This window comes from Panthera leo, chromosome A3, assembly GCF_018350215.1.
Source record: "Panthera leo isolate Ple1 chromosome A3, P.leo_Ple1_pat1.1, whole genome shotgun sequence".
Classification (NCBI taxonomy): Eukaryota; Metazoa; Chordata; class Mammalia; order Carnivora; family Felidae; genus Panthera; species Panthera leo.
In genome coordinates, this window is record NC_056681.1 from 17,413,243 (window position 1) to 17,429,982 (window position 16,740).

The window sequence follows — 16,740 nt, forward strand, 5'->3', positions numbered from 1 at the left end:
TTGTTTTTGTTTTTGTTTTTTTTTTTTTAGCTCTTGGCTCTCTGTTTCTCAGCCTTGGGTCTAGTTTGATTTGTTTCTTTTCTTTCACTATATTTTTTCTCCCCTGAATTCTGGAAAGCAGTTAAGCTGTGCTCACAGCCTCTACCCACAAACTTGCATACCTAAGCCCATCTTAGTGTTAAGCAAGGCAAGGGGGCTTAGGAAGGATAAGACCTTCTTTTTCCCAAATACGAGGGTTATTCTCAAGAATTCTTGTGAATGACTTGTTTGCCATGAGATCAGTGACCCTTGAATTCTTGTGTTGCCACTTGATGGAGCATGGTATTACAGATAATAGGGTGGCATTTATTTCCTTCTGTATGAAATAAATGGGATGGGCTGTATGATGGCTAGGATTGTTTTCAGTACTAACATTTTATAATCCTGTGAATTAGATAACTAAGTTCACTTCCGTAGAGTAATAACCGCTCATTCATTCACAAATACACTTATTGAAAACTTACTCTTCATAGAAAATTTGAGAGCTTGCAAAGCAATTTACATATATTATCTAATTTAGTACTCCTAAAAAAAATCGATGGGTTCAGTATGATTATTACTGTCTAAACTTACATATGGAAAATGTGACTCAGATGTTCAGGTGAAGATCATGGGCAGATAGATTGTGTTACAGCATTCTGCCTGCCCAGTACCCACTGAATTGAGCAGACAAAAATTTTTAAGAGCAATAAATAAAATTCATGACAATATCTAACCAAGGTAAAGGGAGTCATCAAAGGCAGTAAACTTTAAACAGGGATAAATAAGGAGAGAAAGAGAAAATACTGTTGTGCTGTAGCGAGAAGTAATTGGATTTCTCTTTCCCCACCAGCAGAAAGCATGTCCTGAGATTTCTCACTAACACCCAGACATCTGGAGGAAAGCAAATTGAGTAATGGTAACCTCTCTGGTGTTTGACAAAGGAATAAGAAAAATGGCCTGGCGCAGGGGGTGGGCCGAGAGACAAGTTAAAGTGAAAAGCCATGGAGCTGGTTAGCCTTCCCTGATGGGAGCCAAAGCTGCAAGACTACATATTGGATTCGAGAAATAATAGATAATAATAGATAGTATCTCCTTAGAGGAAGAGTGAGTACCTGAAAGTAGGTGGGTTGTGATTATGCCTATTTCACCAAATCTGAGAAGAAGGAGCAGATCTCTAGCATCCTAACCATGACTGAACATGAACCCTGGACAGGCTCTCTCCTTCTGTCACTGGTCCATTAGGTTATAGAAATCAGGCAGCCCGAAGAATACTCCATCTTCAGACTTCAGCTTCAAGGGGAAAACAAACTGTTTGCTGCCATGTGACAAGAGAGTCAGCTGTCACCTCTGCTATATTTCATGGCAAATAGAATGTCAGGACAAAGCCACCCAAGTGGGGCAACAAAGAAACAGCATGGCAACTTTAGAGCATAGTGCAAAAAACAACAAAAAGGTAAATGAATCTAAAGGCACAGAAGAAGACAAACAAGCATGGGGCTATAGCATGCAAGAGCAATACTTTCAACCTAGAAAGAAATATTAATTAAGGAGCAGAGCTCCTTACCAGTTGCTTTTCTGTATAGAACACAATGTGATGGGAACTAGAAGTCAGTAAGGTAAGAGTTCAACGATGAGGTGGTAAATTAACAGAATGGGGTTGATAGGGACAAAAGGAAACAAGTGGAGACCCAAAATACCATTCATAGTGTTGAAGAGCCCATAGATAAATTAGAAACAGCAAAAAAGGAAACAGAAGCAAAATAGAATATATATTGCTGAAGTAGACATATGGAGGAAAGTCTTGACCAGCATATGAAGGCAGGTGAAAGTGATGGAAATAGTCAATGGAAGATGAATATAAAGACAGCTAAAAGGAAACAAAAGATTTGAAAAAGATTTATTTGAAGATAGTATGTAGGTATGTGTATGTATATAAAACATGATTTATTCACATATGTCACATAAATTAATTTAACATAAGAACAAATCCTTTTTGAATTGTGCACAAGACACTTCGTTTTAGAGGTTTACATGTCTTAATTTTTCACAAGAGTATGAGGTCAGTACTATTAGTATTCTCAAATTATGGATGAAGAAAGTAAGACATAACAAGTTAGGGATCTTGACTAAGTTCACAGTTAGTATATATAGCAGAACTGTGATTCAAAAGAGCAGAATTATGCTCTTCTGCCTCTGAATAGAAAAAATTCCCTGAAATGACTGTATAACTAAATTTGCACTTCAGAAGACAGTGTGTTGCAAGTGAGGGCACCATTTCCTCTTCCTGTCAGCAGTGTATGAGGGTTCTAATTTCCACATCTCCCTAACACTTGATTGTCTTTTTTTTTTTTTTTTGAGTTTATTTTCAGAGAGAGAGTGAGGGAATAGTGGAGGGGGAGAGAGAGAGAATGAGAGAATGAGAGAATGAGAGAATGAGAATGAAAATGAGAATGAATATGAATCCCAATCAGGCTCTGCACTGCCTGACGTGGGGCTTTAACTCACAAACCATGAGATCATGACCTGAGCTGAAGTCAAGAGTCAGATGCTCTACTGACTGAGCTGCCCACGTGCCCCTGGCTTTTTTGATCATAGGATTCCACTTACAAGATACATATAATGGGGTGTTGTTGCCTAGGTGTTACAGAATTTCTCTTTAGGGTTAAGAGAAAGTTTTGGAAATGGGTGGTAGTGGTGGCTGCACAGTATTGTGAGTGTAATGCCAATGAATTGTACACTTAAAAATGGGTCGAATGGCAAATTTTATGTTCTGTACAGTAGTTGCCACGGTAAAAACAATTAATTAAAAAAATGTATTCCAGGAAAATTCGGTACAGAATGTTGAACATTAAGGTATGTGCTAGTGAAGCTGTTAAACCTTAGGATAAAGAAGAAATTACCCAGTGTTAAGATGGAAAAACATCCTTCACAAGAAGATCAAGAAAATTAGGTTGGCCTCCTACTCTTAGGAAGCAGCATTTGGTTTTGGGAGACAATGGGATAATGTCTAATATAGACTTAATGGAAAGAAGACACAGCCCAAGAATATCACAGGATATTAAGCCTACAAACAATTGCCCTCAAGAATAAATGTACTCAGAATAAATATAACTTCCACGAGATCTTGAGAAAATACTGAATCAGAAAATCCAACTAATTAAGAGTGAATAAAAATAAAAGATGCATGAATGCAGAACTCACGGTATAAGGAGTGATGATGAGTAGTGACTCCATATAAATGTAGAATTAACAATAAATAACTCCGGCAATTACAGTTATAGATCAGGATGTGAAGGTCACAAACACGGGCAACGTAATGATAGCAGCCACTAACAAAGCTGAGAAATCGGGAGATGGGGAGAGGGAAGTTGAGAGGAAGTGAGCGAGAGCTAATGCCATCTTTCACAGCGCGGAGTCATTAAGTAGTGTTTAAAATTAAAATAAATAGTTAAAAAAACAACATGATTACTCCAGACTCTTACTGTTTTCTTCACAATCTGTGTTCTTAACCTCATAGGGATCTTTTGGCAAATACCTCCTGGTGAAGAAACATTTGAAGGTCTAGATTCCTTTCAATTTTGTTTTCCTTTTCTGTTAAATACAAGTAAAAATAAATGACATGTAGAAACTTAAAAATAGCATGTAATGTTTCCCCCTCCCACATTTGGTAGTATTTATTTCTATCTGTTCTTTTGTCTGTCCAGCCACCCATCATCCATCCTTTTCGTCTCTGTATAGATCCTAAGATATTTACTATGATGTTTGCCATATGGTAACGGTAGCTATTTCTGGGTGGTGAGACTTGGGTTTTTTTTTTTTTTTTTTTTTTTTTAACTTGCATTTTTGTAGGTTTCTGTAGTTTTTTCAGTTCTCCAAAATGTGTATCGTTTTCACAATAACAATAAAGTGATCTTTCTTTTTTTAAATAAAAGGGCAAAGCACGTATGTCAAGACATTAACAGTGGCTAATCCTGGATAGTGGAGCTATAGTATATTTTATTCTTTGTAGGTTTCTTTATTTTCTGACACTTTCATTAAAATTTAAAAGGCATTAAAGGAAAGGTGCAAAGGGGCTTGATGTGGGTTTCATAGTTAGAAAGTGGCAGAGCCGTGCGTTCAGCCTAGAGCCGGGAGAACTAGGAATTCTGAGACGGGGCAGGCTGCCACTCGGGCTTAAAGCAGGAAGCAACCCTGAAAACCCACTCTGGGTAGAACCTGATTTTCCCCTTGTGGGCGGGGGGGCAATATTGCAGTTGTTGAGTTAGTTTGTTGTCAGAAATCTAATGCCCAAACTTAAAAATTTTTTTAACGTGTATTTATTACTGAGAGACACAGAGTGTGAGCGGGGGAGGGGCAGAGAGAGAGGGAGGCACAGAATCTGACGGAGGCTCCAGGCTCTGACCTGTCGGCACAGAGCCCACTGTGGGGCTTGAACTCACAAACTGCGAGATGATGACCTCAGCTGAAGTCGGATGCTCAACCGACTGAGCCACCCCAGGTACCCCTAATGCCCAAACTTGTGTAGGAATCCTAAAACCATAGGCTGTGAGAGCTGTAAGGAATCTGGAAATCATTCCATCCAACCTACACATTTAACAGATGAAGAGCTACAGGCACCAGGTGCTGTTTCATACAGCGTAGGCTTTAGAACTGGAAAATTCTTCTAAGGCAATTGAGTACAATCGTGAATATGGATTGAGCTTAACACTTTGTGTTACCTGTGCATGAACAGAGTCTGTGTCCAAGTCCCAACCCATCCTAGGAAAATACTCTGTGGCCTTGGCATGGGTTCCTGTTTCAGATTCAACAGATTTAAAAAAAAAAAATTAAAAAAAAATTTAAATGTATTTATTTTTGAGAGAGAGAGAGAGAGACAGACAGACAGACTGAGCACGAGCAGAGGAGGGATAGAGAGAGAGGGAGACAGAGCATTCAAAGCAGGCTCCAGGCTCTGAGCTGTCAGCACACAGCCAGAAGCAGGGCTTGAACTCGCAAACTGCAAAATCGTAACCTGAGCCGAAGTCAGATGCTTAACCCACTGAGCCACCCAGGCACCCCCAGATTCAACAGATTTTTGATGTGTACTTTCCCTGAGCCCGTAACTGTGCCAGGTAGGTCTTCTCCTCCCAGTACCTATTTTATTGGTATAGAAATTGAGTCTTAGCCTGAGGGCAAGTGACATTCACAGAGTCACTCACTGTAGTTGGTACAGTGGGTTGATAATGACCCCCACACCAGATACGTCTGAGTTCTAACTCCCAGAACCTATGTATGTGATCTTACTTGGGGGGAAAAAGTTATTTGTAGATGTACTTAAGAATCTCAAGATGAGGTGATCCTGGATTTAGGGTGAGCTCTAAATCCAGTGATAGGTATTTCTCTAAGATGTAGAGGGAGTTTTGAAACACAGAGACAGAGGAGAAGGCCACAGGAAGTCAGGCAGAGGTGAGTGATGTAGCCAGCAGAAGCTGGAAGAGGCCAGGAAAGATTCTCCCCTAGAGGCTCCAGAGAGAATGCAGCCCTGCTTACATCTTCATTTCAGACTTTGGGCCTCCAGAACTTGTGTGAGAGAATAAATTGTTGTAGTCTGAAACTGCCAACGTTGTGGTAGTTTGTTAGGACGGCCCTGGGAAACTCCTCCATCTGTCTGGGATATGGTGGAAAGGGCTCTAAGCCAGGGTAGCTGACTCAAGATTGGTTCTCTCAGTCCATCTCAGAGCCCTTCTTGCCCAAAGGCCTGCAAGTAGGAAGCAGCTGCCTGGTCTGCAGCCTGTAATCACACCTGGCAGGAGATAGTGTGTCCCACATATATACCGTCCCGGTTCTCAGGCCTGTCCAGCTTCACAGTAGGTTTGGGGGCCCTGGAACAAGAGAGAGAAGTGGTCAGTGACAGGAACAGCAATATCTCTTGCCTGGGCTTTTACTTCAGCTTCTAAACTGACTGGAAGTACCTGCTTGCAACCACTTCCTGTCTAACCCAACTTAGATCCTGCTGGTCTCAGACACTACTTACTGATACACAGCCATCCAAGCAAGGATGCAAAAGCTGGAAACTTCATTTCCTACACTGCTTACCCTGGGTGTGGGTGTGGGTGTGGGGGTGGGGGGTCTCAGTTGGATTCCACCAGGGAGAGATCTTTTAAGGCATGAGATCTGGGAAGCCACAAGCCTCCAGCAACTCAGGATAGGTGTTGATAGAGGTGTCAGCCATTGGCAGGTATAGGGTTGTGCCTGGGTGCTCAACAAATGAGCACTCCCTATGGGGCCATTGGCAGCCAGAACTAGAGACACTATCCTTCCTGTGATCCCTATACTTAGGGATTTCCTGAAGAGAACTTTCCATTCCCCCAGCCTCCTAATGGTTGTGTAAAGGTCCAGTTGTACAAAAACTCTATTTGCTTGACATATCCAGCATGGACCCTCATTTTCTGTTGGAGCCTTGAAAAGAGGCATTGATCTTCTGGAGATGAATATTTTCTCGTGTCTCAGTTCTTCTTAAAAGCAGCACATAGCTGGGCACATAACTTAGCTGTTGGTGTAGGTGGTGAAGGAAACACTCCTGAAAAGTGGATAAAGAATTGGGAGGCACAAGTTTGAAATGAGACAGAGGGCTCCACTGAGAGTCCCAGGGCCTAGCAACACTACTCTGGATGCGCAAAGTCCCAGGGTGGAAATAAATGCTAAGATCCTTTGGGAATACGGCCTCTTGCACTTTCCCGTAAAACTTTCCATGAGGACCTCACCAAAGGCAAAGTCCATTGCAAGTAAGACAGGAGAATCCTCCCCCAACTCTAAGGCTAAATGAATGGTCAAGAAGCACATTAAATCGGGTACTTATGGCTGTGCTCCCAGCAAAAGTGAGATGGGGCTTTAATTCTTGCCTATCTAGTTAAAACCTACAGTAGGGGACAGACAGCCTTTTATAGCATGAACAGGACTTTCTCTGAAGCTCTGAGTTCTATTGTTTTCCTCCTATCCTTTCTTTTTACTTCTTGCTGGAGGCTGAAACTCACAAATACAACAAGGTGAAAATTAGGGAAGTGATCATGGCCAGTTGCACCTTGAAAGGTGTAGTTTTCCCCAGTGGAGTACTATAGGTGGGCTGGGATGCTCCTGTTGGTGGGATTTTCATGTACCGCATCTTTTCACAGGGTCGGACAACCAGACAGGGATCATAGAGATCAACCACTGTCTTTCTGAATCTAATCACAGTTCATGATAATAACCGCTAACATTTATTGAGAGCTTAGTATTTGCTGGGCATTCTTCCTAGGGGTCTACAAACTATAGCCCAAGGGCTGCCTCAGCCACCTGTTTTGTCAGGATTTATTGGAACACGGCGTCATTCATTTGTTTATCTATTGTCTGTGGCTGCTGTCATGCTCTCTGTAGAGTCGAGTCATTGTGACAAAGACTGGGCTATAAAGCCTAAAATATTGCTTGTCTGGTATGGAAAAAGTTGGTCAGCCTCTCTTCTGAGTCATTATGTATATATTAAAAATATTTTTGAGAGAGAGGCAGAGAGAGAAGGAGACAGAGAATCCCACGCAGGCTTTTTGCTGTCAGCGTAGAGCCCTACACGGGGTTCAAACCCACAAACTATGAGATCATGACCGGAGCCGAAATCAAGAGTCAGATGCTTAACCGACTGAGCCACCCAGGCACTCCTGAACCATTGCGTATATTACCTCAGTTAATATTGATGGTGATCTTGGGAGGCTGGTATTTTCATTATGCCCATTTTGCAGACTGGGAAACAGAGACATGGTGAGTCTAAGTAATTTGCCTAACGATGCAGGAAGTAGGAAGTGTCAGAGCTGGGGTTTGCCTGCATGCTGGGTCCAGGGCCTCCGTCTTTGTTGTCATATTATGCCCCAAGCACAAATCCACAGGACAAAAGATTTTTCCCAACCTTAGGAATCAGGGTGGTAAGTGTGTCAATCGACTTGCTTCCCAAGTAGGGGAGATCCAGGCCAGGGCCTTTGATAGACAAGGATCAGCCTACTCTCCTTGTTCCATTAGCAGAGAGTGAGAAGTAGGAGTCTTTGCTGTTCAGAAGGGAATTGGTTGAGACTCGGGAAATTTAGTGCAGCCTCGTGACCTACACTGTAAAAATGATGCAGTATCGGAAATGCATGGGCTCAGAAAATACACCATTCATAGGTTCTTCCTGGGGAAATAATCACTGAAAAGGTACTTCAGAGCATGGAAAGATGAGCTAAAAATCAGGAACTCAAAATGAGGAAATTACAGGATGAAAGGCTGGTGAGCATCCCTGGGGGGCCATCTACAGAAGTCCTATTCAACTTGCTCCAAGGCTCTCGAGGAGAATTTTCATCTCGACAAACTGTCTCTGATTAAGTACCTTGACTGTTGTGTTCACAGCTGTATTCCCAGGACCTACAACAGTGCCTGGCGCATAACCCGCTCGATATACATTTGTTGTAGAACAAACTGGCGACATCACTGCATAGGCAGCCCCACGGAAGGGAGGCTCCTGCTCTCCCAGTGGCCCTTAGGTGTAGCTTCAGAGCAGACAAGTTCACTATAAATTGTAATCCCTCATTAAAGCCTCTCCTTCAGGAGGAGTTTACCAGGCAAGGTCCCAAGCCCAATTAAATGCCACAACTACTTAGAAAGCAGCTAACCCATGCCAGGAAATGTGACTATAAGGAAACATCTCAAGGTCCTCCTGTGGTTGCCTCTCTGTGGTGGGTAATTTTTCCACTTCCTTCTACTTTTCTGGCTTTTGTTTTTGTTTTTTTTTCCCCTCCAGGTAGCATTTTATAATGAAAAACAATACTACAACACATTTCCAAATTTGATGTTTGGTTATTTCTGCAGAAATCCTCCCAAGTGATTGCCTTAGACAGCTCTTTGGGCAGTGAGCACAGTAAGGCTATGGAAAAGTGGTTCTCAGTTGAATTGTATCTGCCCTCTCCCATTCATATGTTGAAGTCCTAACCCCCTAGTAGCTCAGAATGTGACCTTATTTGGAAGTAGGGCCACTGCAGATGTTAAGTAGTTATAATGAGCCATACTGGAGTAGGTGGGCCCCTAACCTAATCTGGCAGGTGTCTTTATAAGGAGGAGATTTGGAGACAGACACATACAGGGAGAAGGCAGAAGTTGGGGTGATGCTTCTACAGGATAAGGAACACCAAAGATCACCAGCAAAGCACCAGAAATGGGGGGAGAGCCATGGCATGGATTCTCCTTCGCAGTCCTCAGAAGGAACCAGCCCTTTGAGCCAACATTTTGATCTCAGACTTTAGCTTTTAGGACTCTGAGACAGGAAATTTCTGTTGTTTGAACCACTCTGTTGGTGGTACTTTGTAACTGCAGCCCCCAGCGAAGGAATATAGAACTCATCACCCACTTGGCAGTTGTGATTCTTAGAGTCGCCTCTGCTTCATTATTTCAGCTTCTGCTTCTCTGTCTTTCCATCTGTGTTGGTGGAACTGAGCTGGGGTGGAGCTGACAAGGTTATTCTCATTGGCAGTGTGGAGTATAGATAGAATTCACTGGACTGGGGGGTTGCGCAGGATGGTAGGGAGGAGGGTAACTGGGGGAGAGGGCCGTTTGCGTTGTGGCCAGGGAGTCCAGAGTGGAGTCTGGCAGGGAAAGTGGGACCAGGGGAGGAGACTGGAGCTGGTACTGGGAGAAAGGTAAGACTGAAGTAGAGGGGTGCCTGGGTGGCTCAGTTGGTGGGGAGTCCGACTTCGGCTCAGGTCACGATCTTGCAGTTCATGAGTTTGAGCCCCTCGTTGGGCTCTGTGCTGACAGCTCAGAGCCTGGAGCCTGTTTCCGATTCGTTTTCTCTCTCTCAAAAATCAATAAACATTAAAAAAAAAAAAAAAAAAGACTGAAGTAGGAAAGCATACCTGCAGCTGACAGGCTTGGAAACGGGCTGAGAAGTGGAGAGGAGAGTGCACACAGTCAGGATGAAGGCTTCAGAGAGTTATTAGGAGGTTCTGGGGTTTGATTTCAAGATGCTCCAGTTGACAGCCACGGAGACATCCTGGTAGCTTCAAGGATTCAAGTAGGACTGAGAGACTCTACATGTGTGTTTGTACGAGATAGCATTTTCTCTCCAAGTATCCTCCTCCCACCTTGTGACCTGCATAGGCAGCCGTGTCCCCTCCCGTGGCAGTGAGTGCCCCTCCCGTGCTGGCCCACGAGGGCTAGTGCTCAGAGGCCGTCCCTGAAGGTGGGACTGGAAAGGCAATGTCATGCAGGTGGTTGAGGGCAGTGATCAAGAGCCCAGACTCTGGACCCACTTACGGTGTTGTGACTCCCACAGGTGCCCTGTCCCTTCATGGGAAATGGAGAGAACATGCAGTGGACAAGAGCTGGCATAAGTCTCCCCAAATAGGCTGATGCCCTGGGAACCTCTTTGAAGAAAACTACTTCCTTTTTTTTTTTTTTTTTTTTAAAGTTCATTATTTGAGAGAAAGAGAGAGATCGCATTTGTGCGTGTGAGCCAGGGAGGGGCAGAGAGAGAGAATCCCAAGCAGGCTCCATGCTGTCAGTGCAGAGGCCGTCGTGGGGCTGGATCCCATGAACTGTGAGATCATGACCTGAGCTGAAATTGAGAGTTGGACGCTAAACTGACTGAGCAGCCCAGGTGCCCGAAAAAGTACCTCTCAAATGCACGTGTATATCAGCATCACCTGGGGGCTTGTGAAACCGCCATAGCTTGGCTGGGTCCCACTCCAGAACTTATTCAGAGGGTCTCCGGTGGGGCCTGAGAATTTGCTTTTCTGTCAGGTTCCCAGGTGGTGCTGATGTAGCTAGTTCGGGAACCACATCTTGCAGAACCACTGGCAGCAAGAGATGCTCCTTGGGGTAAACTGCAAAGAGGCTTCCTGGTGCCTCTTGGAGTCACCCGTGTATGGAGAGTGACCCTGGGACCTCCCTTTTCCTGCAGGTTTGTAGGGCCACCTGTCTGCCTCTCTGTTGCAGTCAGACATTGACAAGAGGGCCCAGGGTGCTGCCACTGATGCGGGTCATGACGGTCGATGTTTACATAGATCTCACCGTGTGCCAGGCACCGTTCTAAGCACTTACCTTATGTAAGCTCCTTGGATTCTCATTACAAACCTGTGGGGCAGGTGCCATTATTACCATCACCACTTTCATTTTATGGCTCAGAGAGTTTAAGCAACTTTTCCAGGGTCACATAGCTGGTAGCTGAGAGAGCTGGGACTTGATAGGGCAATCAGAACCCAGAGTCTGTGTTCTTATCCTACAGTATTCCACTGTCCCTGCAGAAGAAAGGAGGCAAGAAATGACCCTAGTGGTGTTGGCCAAGTTACTTGGACTCTCTTTGCCCTCGTTGTTACCTCAGGAAAGGAAATAGCTTTTCCCATTTCAGATGAAAGAGATACCTTTACATTAAAGAAAAAAAAAAAGCTGTCAGGATTAATTGGATAACAGCTGTCAAGTTCTTGTATCTCCTTAGAGGATGGGGAAAGAGGAAGAATAATTATTGTGCTATTTCTATGCAGACCCTAGTACATTTGGGGGAGTCAGTAAGTGTCTAATGATATTGTCGGTAATTGGCAATGATTGAAGGGGGGGTTTCAGAGGAGAGACCTTGCTGAGGTTAGGCAGCAGAGAGAGCCTTCCTGTCTGATGGTCAGTGGCTAGAGCCTTCCTGCTTTTGAGAGAGGTGGGAGCCTGTGGCCCAGGGTAGGAGGGGACTCCTGCAGGCGGGTTGGCACCATTGCCTGCCCTGGAGGGGTGAGGGAGGCACTACTTGTCTGGACCAAGTTTATGGACCCCGGGCAGTCACAGACCCAGTAAGACCAGTGTGACCCATGAATCAGCTGTATCTGTTTCATTTAGAAACTTGTCAGAAGTGCACATTCTTAGCCACCCCAAACCTACTGGGGGTGGGATCCAGCAGGCTTTCAGTAGCTTTACTCCTAGTGCAGTCACCTTTTGGCTGTGTGACTTTGGGCAAGTCACTGTGAACCTCTCTGTATATCAAGTTCTTTGTCTATAAAACAAGGGTGAGAGGCTAGACAGGTGGTCTGTAAGGTACCTGGTCTGTATCTCCAATTCCTTCTCTTCTACAGGTTAGAGACTGTCTTTGTCTTGCTTCTTGGCTTTGAAACAAGCTATTGCTTCTGCAGGGAACGTTCTTGCCACTCCCTCTCTATGTGTCTGGCTCCTGAGTAATCCTGGGCCTCAGTGTAAACTTTATTTGCTCCAGAGAGTTGCTTGTTTTTTTTTTTTTATACCTCCTCCCCTTAAATGGAGTCTGAGTTAGTGATCTGTCCACGTATACACCCTGTCACCGAACTCCTCACCCCCCACCCCTGACACTGCCTCTTACATGTCTGTAATGTGCACAGGGGCAAAAACTCATGCTGACTGCTGTTTCTCTGGAGTGTCGGGACACATAGTGGGTGCATAAGTAATATCTGAGGGTAGAACCAATTTAATCCAATTTTTTATTTAAAAAATATTTTTTTATGTGTATTTACTTTTGAGAGAGAGAGAGAGAGGGCACAAGCAGGGGAGGAGCAGGGGGGGGGGGTGGAGGGAGAGAGCCACAGGATCCGAAGCAGGTTCCAGGCTCTGAGCTGTCAGCACAGAGTCCGTCGCAGGGCTTGAACTCATGAACCGCAAGATCATGATTTGAGGTGAAGTAGGATGCTTAACTGACTGAGCCACCCAGATGCCCCTCATTCAATTTCTAAAAATCTTGGTTCTAGCAGAGTTTGTGAGGAAACCAGTGGAGGGGTTAGCCTTCATGCATGGATCCAGGTAGGGGAAACTGAGGCTAGAGATAGGAGCAAGTTGACTTAGGGATACCCTGGCAGGGAGAACAAGTGGAGAAAGTAAGCTCCAGTGATGGAGGATTTGAGGGGAGGATGCTGTGGAATTGGGGTGTGGACAACGTCTGTGTACGTCTCTGTGGGACAGAAGGGCCTATCTGATACTGGCATTAGATAGCGTGATACCCTTACCACAGACAACCACGGTCTGGTCTTCCAGTAAAGAGCAAAATAACGTGATGGCGTCTAGCCAGCCCTCACGGCGAGGAATCTACCCTGGCATCACTGGGGCAGACATTTTGCAGGGCTCGTAGGAGCTCTTAACCTTCATTTATTGTATTTATTTATCACAGACAAGGTTAAGGACGACCTCTCTGAGAAGTAGGTGGACACTGTCTCCAGAAACAAAGCTCAAAACCATACACCTTCCCCACTGTTGACCTTGCCACTCAGTGGGCACGTGAGCAGGTTGCTGTCAGGGTTGGACCCAGTTGTGACAGGGGAGATAAAAGTGTCAGGTGAGGGGAAGGTGGGCTTGAATGCTTCGTGTTTCTTCAAGCCCTGGTATTTTAAAGCCTGGGAAATAATAGCAGTGACCCAATTTAGTAACGCGAAGCCAAGACAGCACTATTTTAACAGGCTTAGTCATCTCTTCGCTTTGCTTTTTTTTCCCCCCTCCATTTCCATTTGTGTCTTTTCCCATTGCAAATATACGAGGTAATAATCCCGTATTTTCCATGGAGCGTGGCAAACATACTATATATAAGACACAGTTGAACATTCTGTGAGTGTAATTGGAGCATAAATGTAACTAATCAAAATATTATCATGCCAATGGATGTGTGAAGACTTTGGAGATTTAAAAAAATATATATATATTTTAGTTCCATGTCATTTCAATTTAAGAGATTTAGAGCGGCAGAAGCAAAGGACTCAGCCCAATGAATGTCAGGAACAATTTGGGGTCTGACAGTGTTACAGGCAGCACTGTTGTTCTCTTTACTCTTAATATGGCAGCAGCCTGACAACTGATTTCCTTTTTGTTCTTTCCTCCCACTCTCTGCCCCTCTTTGTGCCTGTGCCTGCTCCTAGGGCAAGGCTGGCTAACCCTGGGGAGTGTGAGATCCCTCCTTGCACCAAACGTAACACACCTGCTTGTGTGGAGCCTAAGAGCTGAAGGATGGGTAGGGTTTCCTTTGTTTGAGTCTTGGCTCTGCTACTCACTGTGTGGCTTTAGAAAAGGTACCTGATCTCTCTGTGCCCCAGTGTTTTCATTTGTATGGAAAGGGTAACAGAAGCAACTACTGACAAGGCTGCAATTAGAGTTGAATGTGCACGAGTAAAATGGGAGAGTTTGTGTTTGCTGCTGTTGCTGTTTGGTAGCAGGTGTGTCTGAGGGAAGGGAATTGCTGTGGGAACAGAAAAATCACTGTGTTTCTTTATAGAAACAAGACCCGAGGAAAAGTGCCTTTCCTCCTTCAACCCCACTCTAGAAGGAGCCTAAAATCCAAGCCAGTCCTGGCTCCTTGCCCACCTACACCTAGCGACTGTAAAACTTGTGGGGGAGGGGAACAGACTCTGCCCGCACACCCCTGTTCCAGGTGAGGAAATGGAGAGAAAATTCTTGGCTCCCAGAGGCACCATGTGACTAAAACAGTTGCACAGGAAGGGGTGGGAATCTGAAGGGAGAATGGCGTTATATGCCCTTCAGTTCTGTCTTTACCTTGCTCAAAGAGTTGTGATACTTCCCACATCAAAAAGCAACGAGAACAGAGCCTGTGTCTCACCCTTCCTGTAAACAGAGTTCTCACTGGGTCATGGCATTGGGTTCCATTGTCTTCCCTACAGTAACGTTTATTTTTCCTGCCGCCATGTTGAGCTATGCTGAGATGTTGGGGGAGGAGAGATGTGAGGTTGTCAAAGGGGGTAGCCCGGGTCCTGGGGTGCCCCATAGTGTTTTACATAGGCCTGTCCTCATCACAAGATTATGGTAAGGTCTAGAAGGGGAATGTTGGGTGGGGGTTTTGTTTTTGTTTGGGGAGTGAAGGGATGAGAAGTAATTAAGGGGGTTGTGCATGGCTGGGATTTTATTCTGCTTTGTTGCCATGTCTTTGTCCTGTCCTCCCCTCTCTCCCTGCTCAGTGTTGTTTTCCCCACCTGTATTTCTCCTGCTTTACCACCTCTGTCTCCCACTCCTTGTGCCCCTCCTCCCTCATCTTCCTGGCTGTGTACTCACTACTCACGTGCTTCCTTCTTCCTTTCCTTCTGCCTCCTCTCCCTCCCTTCCTACTCTTTTCTCTCCCTCTTCCCCTCTGCTTTCATCATTTCCTCAGGAATGGGGAAGGAATGCAGGCAGCCCAGGTACCTGGTCTTTGGGGAGAGAGGCCCATGGATAGACCCCCTTCAGCAGTGCCTTCAAATCCACTCGACTGGGCCTAATTCTGTTTTTAAACGACATCATCCATACCTACATGGGTTATCAGATAGCTGTTTCTTGGAAAATTGCCTTAACAAATTTGCATATGAAATGCTTAAACCCTAACTTCTTGGTCTGAACGAATGATTGCAGAAATAGTTATTACTTGTTCACACAAATTGACTCTGGCAAAATGTTCACAATGCTCACTTCCTTTGAAACTTCAGGAGGTTATTTTCTTTGTTTTAAATAGATATTATGTATCCATTAAGCTGTAATTAATCCCTCCTCCCCATTTTCTGGTATATTAGAAAAGAAGCAAGTTTCTTTCCCCCTTTTTTTTTGACACCTGATAATTAGATTGCTTTCATTGATAATATGGATGATGTTGAATGCTATGTTTGCTATTTTGGCTATTTTAAATTGTTATGTTTATGATTGGCTTGATCATTAGTTTTCATGATACTGTTGGTAGAACTATACTTCTCTTCCATGTATCTTTCCTTACTTTATGGTGCATTTGTGTCTTTTGACATTTTGGTGCCCTCTGCCCATTATATTGTGACCAGATAGCTAAACTTGAACATTCTGGACTTCTAAATGAAGCCTTGTCCAGAAAGATGTGATAGAGCCAAGTATAGGGCCAACAATGCGGGAATAAACATCCTCTGGGCATTAGTGAAATCCACTGAGAGAAGGTGACATTTAAGTGGTTTAGTAAAGGACCATAGCTGGGCTGGGCTGCGTGCGTTTCAGGAACAACACCCCCTGAGCAAAAACCCAGAAGCAGGGAAGTCTGCAGTGTGTGTTAGTTTCTTACTGTTGCTGTAACAAATCACCTCAAATTTAGTGGCTATAAATAACACAGAGGTGGGTTTTTTTTGTTGTTTGTTTGTTTTTCTCTAGTTGAGGTGATCAGAAGTCCTAAGTGGGTTGCCCCTGGCTAAAGGTGTCTGTAGGGCTGTGTTCCTCCCTGGAGGCCCTAGGGGACAATATATTGTCTAGCTCTTGGGGGCGCGGCAGGGGGGCTTCTGCATTTCTTGGTTCCTGGCTCTTCCATCTTCAATGCCAACAGCATAGCACCTTCAAATCCCTCTCTGATTCTGCCTTTTCTGTCTCTCTTGTCCAGAATAATCTGCCCCTATCTTAGGGTCATCTGATTGGCAATCTTAATTTCATCTGAAATTTTAATTCCCCTTTGCTATGTAAGGTAACATTTTCACAGGTTCTGGAGACCAGAATATGGCTGCTGTTTTCCTCACCACGGAGTGGATGTGGGCTGTGTAGGCAAACGATTTTCTCTCTCTTCCTCAGTGTTCCTTGCTTTAAAACAGGGATAGCATGGTACCACTTCATTGGGATGCCCAAAGATGCTAAGAGAAGTGCCTGGGACATACTAAGTTCTCAATGAACATTTAGTAATGTTAAACATAAATTGCACTGGGCACACGGACATCTGCTACTGGCTGTCTATTATGAAATTAGCATTATTGAGTCAGGTCCAGTTTTTCTTTT

General features: G+C 44.4%; 1 protein-coding gene across 3 annotated transcripts in view; it reads left to right on the forward strand.

Moving 5' to 3' along the window:
• PTPRT (protein tyrosine phosphatase receptor type T) overlaps positions 1–16,740 on the forward strand; it is an 800,956-nt gene that overhangs the window by 55,292 nt on the left and 728,924 nt on the right. The window contains exon 1 of one of the 3 annotated variants that reach the window (XM_042930945.1): positions 902–931. The exons of the other annotated variants lie outside the window; for them this stretch is intronic. The gene's annotated coding sequence lies outside the window, so the exon portion shown is untranslated. Of the gene's footprint in view, positions 1–901; positions 932–16,740 lie in introns of those variants that run through there. 3 annotated transcript variants of the gene reach the window in all.